At 41.1% G+C, this 8563-nt stretch overlaps 1 pseudogene; it reads right to left on the bottom strand.

Annotated features, from left to right (window-relative positions):
* Positions 1-6351: 6351 nt before the first annotated feature.
* Positions 6352-7223, bottom strand: LOC136309349 (small ribosomal subunit protein uS2-like; annotated as a pseudogene).
* Between the last annotated feature and the right edge of the window lie 1340 nt (positions 7224-8563).

The following is an 8563-nucleotide window of genomic DNA, read 5'->3' as shown; positions in this document are numbered from 1 at the left end:
TGCTGACTACAAGACAGGAAAAGTACTCAGAGACAAAAATGGCCATTTCATAATGGCTAAGGGGACACTGAATCAAGAAGACATAACAATTCTTAATATATATGCACCAAACCAAGGAGCACCAAAATATATAAGACAGCTACTTATTGATCTTAAAACAAAAACTGACAAAAATACAATCATACTTGGAGACCTCAATACACCGCTGACAGCTCTAGATCGGTCATCCAAACAGAGAATCAACAAAGACATAGTGGCCTTAAACAAAACACTAGAGAACCTGGATATGATAGACATCTACAGGACATTTCATCCCAGAGTGACTGAGTATACATTTTTCTCCTGTGTACATGGATCATTCTCAAGAATTGACCATATGTTGGGCCACAAAAACAACATCAGCAAATTCAGAAAAATTGAAGTTGTACCAAGCATATTTTCTGATCATAAAGCCTTGAAACTAGAATTCAACTGCAAAAAAGAGGAAAAAAATCCCACAAAAATGTGGAAACTAAACAACATACTTTTAAAAAATGAATGGGTCAAAGAAGAAATAAGTGCAGAGATCAAAAGATATATACAGACTAATGAAAATGACAATACAACATATCAGAATCTATGGGATGCAGCAAAAGCAGTGATAAGAGGGAAGTTCATATCACTTCAGGCATATATGAACAAACAAGAGAGAGCCCAAGTGAACCACTTAACTTCCCACCTTAAGGAACTAGAAAAAGAAGAACAAAGACACCCCAAAACTAGCCGAAGAAAGGAGATAATAAAAATCAGAGCAGAAATAAATGAATTAGAGAACAGAAAAACTATAGAAAAAATTAATAGAACAAGGAGCTGGTTCTTTGAAAAGATCAACAAAATTGACAAACCCTTGGCAAGACTTACCAAGGAAAAAAGAGAAAGAACTCATATAAACAAAATCCAAAATGAAAGAGGGGAAATCACCACGGACACCGTAGGTATACAAAGAATTATTGTAGAATACTATGAAAAACTTTATGCCACTAAATTCAACAACCTAGAAGAAATGGATAAATTCCTAGAACAATACAACCTTCCTAGACTGAGTCAAGAAGAAGCAGAAAGCCTAAACAGACCTATCAGTAGAGAAGAAATAGAAAAAACCATTAAAAACCTCCCCAAAAATAAAAGTCCAGGCCCTGACGGCTATACCAGCGAATTTTATCAAACATTCAAAGAAGACTTGGTTCCTATTCTACTCAAAGTCTTCCAAAAAATTGAAGAAGAAGCAATACTCCAAACACATTTTATGAGGCCAACATAACCCTCATACCAAAACCAGGCAAGGATGGCACAAAAAAAGAAAACTACAGACCAATATCTCTAATGAATACAGATGCTAAAATACTAAACAAAATACTAGCAAATCGAATACAACAACATATTAAAAAAATAATACATCATGATCAAGTGGGATTCATCCCAGAATCTCAAGGATGGTTCAACATACGTAAAACGGTTAACATAATACACCATATCAACAAAACAAAGAACAAAAACCACATGATCTTATCAATAGATGCAGAAAAGGCTTTCGATAAAATACATCATAATTTTATGTTTAAGACTCTCAACAAAATGGGTATAGAAGGAAAATATCTCAACATGATAAAGGCCATATATGATAAACCATCAGCTAACATCATATTAAATGGCACTAAACTGAAGGCTTTCCCCCTTAAATCAGGAACAAGACAGGGTTGTCCACTCTCTCCACTCTTATTTAATGTGGTACTAGAGGTTCTCGCCACAGCAATCAGACAAGACAAAGAAATAAAAGGCATCCATATCGGAAAAGAAGAAGTAAAGGTATCACTTTTTGCAGATGATATGATCCTATACATCGAAAACCCCAAAGAATCCACAAAAAGACTACTAGAAACGATAAGCCAATACAGTAAGGTCGCAGGATACAAAATTAACATACAGAAGTCAATAGCCTTTCTATATGCCAACAATGAAACAATTCAGAACGAACTCAAAAGAATAATCCCCTTCACGATTGCAACAAAAAAAAATAAAATACTTAGGAATAAACATAACAAAGAATGTAAAGGACTTATATAATGAAAACTATAAACCATTTTTAAGGGAAATTGAAAAAGATATAATGAGATGGAAGAATATACCTTGTTCTTGGCTAGGAAGAATAAATATAATCAAGATGGCTATATTACCCAAAGCAATATACAAATTTAATGCAATTCCCATCAAACTTCCAATGACGTTTTTTAAAGAAATAGAGCAAAAAATCATCAGATTTATATGGAACTATAAAAAACCCCGAATAGCCAAAGCAATCCTAAAGAAAAAGAATGAAGCTGGGGGCATTACAATACCTGACTTCAAACTATATTATAGGGGCACGACAATCAAAACAGCATGGTATTGGCAGAAAAATAGACACTCAGACCAATGGAACAGAATAGAAAGTCCAGAAATAAAACCACATATATATAGTCAAATAATTTTTGATAAAGGGGCCAACAACACACAATGGAGAAAAGAAAGCCTCTTCAATAAATGGTGCTGGGAAAACTGGAAAGCCATATGCAAAAGAATGAAACTGGACTACAGTCTCTCCCCCTGTACGAAAATTAACTCAAAATGGATCAAAGATCTAAACATAAGACCTGAAACAATTAAGTACATAGAAGAAGACATAGGTACTCAACTCATGGACCTGGGTTTAAAGAGCATTTTATGAATTTGACTCCAATGGCAAGAGAAGTGAAGGCAAAAATTAATGAATGGGACTACATCAGACTAAGAAGTTTTTGCTCAGCAAGAGAAACTGATAACAAAATGAACAGAAAGCCAACTAAATGGGAAATGATATTTTCAAACAACAGCTCAGATAAGGGCCTAATATCCAAAATATACAAAGAACTCATAAAACTCAACAACAAACAAACAAACAATCCCATAAAAAAATGGGAAGAGGATATGAACAGACACTTCTCCCAGGAAGAAATACAAATGGCCAACAGATATATGAAAAGATGCTCATCTTCTTTAGCTATTAGAGAAATGCAAATCAAAACAGCAATGAGATACCACCTCACACCTGTTCGATTAGCTATTATTAGCAAGACAGGTAATAGCAAATGTTGGAGAGGCTGTGGAGAAAAAGGAACCCTCATCCACTGTTGGTGGGAATGTAAAGTAGTACAACCATTATGGAAGAAAGTATGGTGGTTCCTCAAAAAACTGAAAATAGAACTACCTTATGACCCAGCAATCCCTCTACTGGGTATATACCCCCAAAACTCAGAAACATTGATACGTAAAGACACATGCAGCCCCATGTTTATTGCAGCATTGTTCATAGTGGCCAGGACATGGAAACAACCAAAAAGCCCGTCAATAGATGACTGGATAAAGAAGATGTGGCACATATACACTATGGAATACTACTCAGCCATAAGAAATGATGACATCGGAACATTTACAGCAAAATGGTGGGATCTTGATAACATGATACGAAGCGAAATAAGTAAATCAGAAAAAACCAGGAACTGCATTATTCCATACGTAGGTGGGACATAAAAGTGAAACTGAGAGACATTGATAAGGGTGTGGTGGTTACGGGGGGGGGGAGGGGGGAATGGGAGAGGGAAAAGGGGAGGGGGAGGGGCACAGAGAGAACAAGATAGAGGGTGACGGAGGACAATCTGACTTTGGGTGATGGGTATGCAACATGATTGAACGACAAGATACCCTGGACTTGTTATCTTTGAATATATGTATCCTGATTTATTGATGTCACCCCATTAAAAAAATAAAATTATTAAAAAAATAAATAAATAAATTCACTCACTTAATTTTTTGTTCTTTAACATTAATCACAGAAAATATTTGAGTACTTCCTGCAGAACGGGTGTTCAATGAATCACAGTCTGAAAAACACTAGTCTAAGTTTTGAAAACTTACCGTAATAATTGGGTTACAAGAAAGAGCTTTACGACACCCAGAAGTTTTCATGGCACAGATTAGCTGCCCATGGTAATCATTCGCTCTTATCCCAGATGATAAAAACCAAGACTCAGGAAAATTAAGGAACCCACGCAGGAAAGGAGCAGCCAAGTTGGGTGGATATCTGTACCTGCCTGACCAAACCCTATCATCTGTTTATCTTCCTGTCAGTGGGGGAATCTCAGACACCCTGACAAATAGCAGGTGAAGCAGCACAGGGTGAAAGTCTAGCCATTGAGAAATTGGTTTCAGTCCTGGCTTTGCTACTAAGTGATCTTGAGTCGGCCACAACCTCTTAAACAGTAGATTGGAAATACCATGCTTCGTTTTCCCTTGCAGCTCGAAGAATCTGGAAAATATTTTGATGAACAGCTCTTTGGGACATAAGAATCCTCTGAGGCTTCCCCATCTGCCACCATAAAAATGACCTAAAACTTACTGCCTTGTCATTAATCTGGCCCTGAACATAACAAATTCATTTTTAATGTGTTTATTTTAATCATTTAAGATATTCAAAATACCCTTCCAAGCCTGAAACTCTTCCTTTTCCCTATCTAATTTTCCAGTGAAATCTCAGTGATGTATTCCAGTGAGGGCATATTAATATTCTGAGGAAATACAATACCAGTACTGCAGACTCTAATTTTAGAACATTAATCACTAAGGATGGTTTTCTTCTTCCTGTCCTCATTTTTTTTTTCAGGTTGTCAGCCTATTGCACCACATTAAACGAGGTGGTGGTGACTTTCCTTTATTAAACGTTTCTTTCCTGAGGGCTTGCCTTTGGTAGGAATGGCAGGAGGCCCCAAACAGGGAGAATCCATAGCTCTTGGCTGCTCTGAGCTTGCCCTATGGACATAAAACTTGAGACCACATGGAACACACCACCTGAATGGCAGAGGTAAGGTCACTTTGTCACAGAAACTATTTTACTGTCACGGAATCCATCTTGGCTTTATCTCACCATTTTGCTGTGGCTGAGGCAATTAGGTGAATTCGTGTCAAAATCACTTCCAGATCTATAGTCCAATATCTATTTTTAGTGAGGCTGCACCCACAGCACCACGTGAAACATTCGATGAAATTCTTTGTCTTGGAGGAAACATCCAACATATATTTAGGTCTCCTGTTCTACAAGAAGCAACATGGTTTCTGCGCGTTTTACTGCCTCCACTCTCTCAGCTCCCACTAGGCTAGCTTCTGGTCCCTCCAGGCAGGGAGGGCCTCTAGAGCCGGTTTTTCTAGCTCAGCACTGCTGACATTTTGGGCTGGACACAGGGCTTTGCTGTGATGCTGTCCTGTGCAACACAGGATGCTTAACAGACCCACATGCCCCTGGATGACCACAGCTCTCCCTCCCCTAGGCATGCACTGGGAGGCCAATTCCACTGATGGCTAAAAATCACTGCTCTAGAATAGGAGAAAAAAAAAAATCTTTTTGTTGTTGTTGTTGTTAAAAATGGATACCATTACCAGTACCACAACCAGTAATGTCCCTGAGGTGCTGGGCTTCCCTTTGAACTGTCGCCTGTGGGCAGTCGGGCCTCTTCACAGCCGGTCACGTCAGATTTCTTTGGTAGTCGTTCTTTTCTGTTTCTTTTCCATGTGCCCTCCACCCCCAATAGCTCTTGCTGCTCTACTCACCAGGTTTTATAGCTCTTTATCAGACTTTTCATAAGGAGCCTGTTCTCTAAGAATCGCCATCATTCTTGAGTGATTCAGGGCAAATTTAATGGCCATATTCAGGAAGATTCCAGCGGCATGACACGGTGTCACACCGGGAAGTCTTGCTTCCCAGGGGTGGTGAGCCAGCGTGGTACAGCTGAGCATGCCTCCTCCAGTTCCTCCTCTCCCTGAGTCAATTCTCCGTGGGCCCATCTAAGTACGAACGATATCCACTTCTCTTGAGCTAGGATCAAACCAGAGTCTTAAAGAGTCTGGAGTTTCAAAAAGCAAGTATCATTTGCTTTAAGTCATACAGCTATCAGATGGCAGAACCAGGATTCGAAGGTGGGTTTATCTACCTCCAAATGCTTACGCTATTTCCACCACTATTACCAACTCATTCCTTCAGGAGAAATAGAAAATGACTTGGGAACACCACGATAGGCATTGCACACTTTCCCTGTCCCTCCTCACACAGCGCTATGCACATGGGCATATTCGTATGCCTGTAACCTCAAATCCACAGACTATGATACCAGATGAATTTAATAAAAGTTTTATTATTGCAGCAGGTAGACCCTCATTTAATATTTATAACAACGGAGCAGATAGTCTTATTATACCTATTTTGTCAACCTCATTTCTATCTTCTGTCTGAGAATCGAGGAGAACAGGTCAGGACACCTTAGTGATTGTCCCTACCCACTCCATGGCCTGCGGAGAAGGACTGCAGCCCAGGCTGCGGCAGCGGGTTGAGCACTCCGGGCTTCAGGAGGGAACCCGCAGGGGCACAGAGGGCACTGGCACGCCCTCAGACCAGTCTGCGACCTCGGGCTCAGTAGTGGCAGAGTCCGGAGTTGAGCAGTCCCACTACCCCGAAATTCCTCCTTGGGCACAGTGCTCTCAGCAGAGGCCTGCCCGTCCTTTGCAATCCCGTCAGGGTCTCTGAAGAAGCAGAGATCAGGCACGACCTCCCGTGGGTGTTCACGGGAACTGGTACCATTCAGAACGTCCCGGGCCAGCACCCACCACATCAGACCTGCTGGGTGAGTCCCTGTTGTTGCACAAGGATGGCAGTGTCCACACAGCCCAGAGGAGTCTGTGTTACACAGAGCACAGTGATGAGCGGGTTGACACAGGACGCCCCCGTGAGGGGCTGGGGTCAGCCCCGGGTCGTCCGCTCCGGAAGTCTCGGCTCCGGGAAGGCTGCCTGGGTCTGGTCAGCGAGGGGGCCGGGAGGGCAGTGACCAGCAGCAGGGGTGGCTCCGGCGGCGGCAGCGAACCTCAGTGCAGCTCGCTGGCCCGCATTCCTGGACGATATGACACCGACGTCAGCGGGGTTTCCTGGCAACAGTGGCACGAGCGGGCAGCAGAAGCTTCTCCAGGTTCCCTTCAGATCTGTGTGCAGACGCCATCACTTCTCCTTTTGTAGACGTACTGTTGTTCCACTTGGAAGTCACGGTTGGTGCCACTAAGTGGGTTCCTGCTGCAAAGGATTCGCGGACGTTCTCCTCCTCCATTTTCTGGACATCAAAGGCTCTGGACATTGTGAGAGTTTCCCTTTAAGGTACGTGGGACCGAGTATAATGCCATATGGGCCCATCTTAGTAATGTGGGAAGGCTCTTTATTCCTATTCAAATGTTGAGTAACAGAGGCACATAGATATTTGTAATATGACAAACATTACACAACTAGTAAGAAGCAGTACTGGAGAAAGTCCAGAATGCTTTAATTTCCTGCTGGTCCTCTGAAGAGAAAGAAATGAAAGAGTTTGGTATTATCCAAGTGTATCAGAGGTCTCCAGAGAAAGCCAAAAGATAGGAAATTTCTTTCTTCCTTTCTTTCTTTCTTTCTTTCTTTCTTTCTTTCTTTCTTTCTTTCTTTCTTTCTTTCTTTCTTCTTTCTTTCTTTCTTTCTTTCTTTTTCTTTCTTTCTTTCTTTCCTTCTTTCTTTTCTTTTCTTTTCTTCTTTTCTTCCTTACTTCATTCTGTCTGTCTGTCTATGAAAAGAAACAGATTGAGAGAAGCAGAGACAGAGACAAAGCTATAGATACTATTTATTTTAAGGTATGGCTCATGCAATTATGGAAGCTGGCAAAACCAAGATTCATAGGACAGCTCACCAGTCCAGAAAGTCACATTGAAGTTGAAGCCTTGAGTCTGAAAACTACACGGCGGTCCAGAAGGCTGAGAACTCAGGCAGAACTTTTATGTTGCAGTCTTGAGGCATATTACTCCTTCTTTGGGAAAACTGTCTTTGCTTTAAGGCCTTCAACAGATTGGGTGAGGCCCGTCTACATTACAGAGACTAATCTGCTTTATCCCAGTCTACTGACTTAAATGTTCATCACGTTTAAAAAATACCTTCACAGCAATGCCTAGACCAGTGTTTGACAAAACTGGATGCCATAACCTATCCAAGTTAATACTTGAATTTAACCATCACTCCAAGAATAATAATAAGGCAAACAGAAGTGTTCTTCTTGGCACCCACTGATGGCTCAAAGGAACGTTGTCCCTTTCAATTCCAGCAAGAAGAAGGCACTGTGGTCAAAAACAAAAACAAAACAATGGGAAAGCCACAAAGAGGGTCAGCACAGGGACTAGAGGGAATGTGTCAGAGCTGAGCGCGTTCCTCAAAGGAAGGAGGAGGGGGGCGATGTAGATAGCAAGAGCCCAGAACGCTACAGAAAGGAGTACAACTTTACTGGCTTCTTCCTTGAAATCCATGCTTGCAGATTAGATCTGACTTGTTTTAGATAAGTCTCCATGTTAACAGATACGATGTGCCACAGTCATGGAAATAAAGGAATTTTCAAGAGCTCTAAAAACCTGCTACCCACCTAACTTCTTCTTCTATCATCCAAAATAGCTTTTAAACCTATTC

This window comes from Saccopteryx bilineata, chromosome 6 (assembly GCF_036850765.1).
Source record: "Saccopteryx bilineata isolate mSacBil1 chromosome 6, mSacBil1_pri_phased_curated, whole genome shotgun sequence".
Lineage (NCBI taxonomy): Eukaryota > Metazoa > Chordata > Mammalia > Chiroptera > Emballonuridae > Saccopteryx > Saccopteryx bilineata.
The sequence above is the reverse complement of the archived record's forward strand: the minus strand, read 5'-3'. Positions and strand labels throughout refer to the sequence as shown.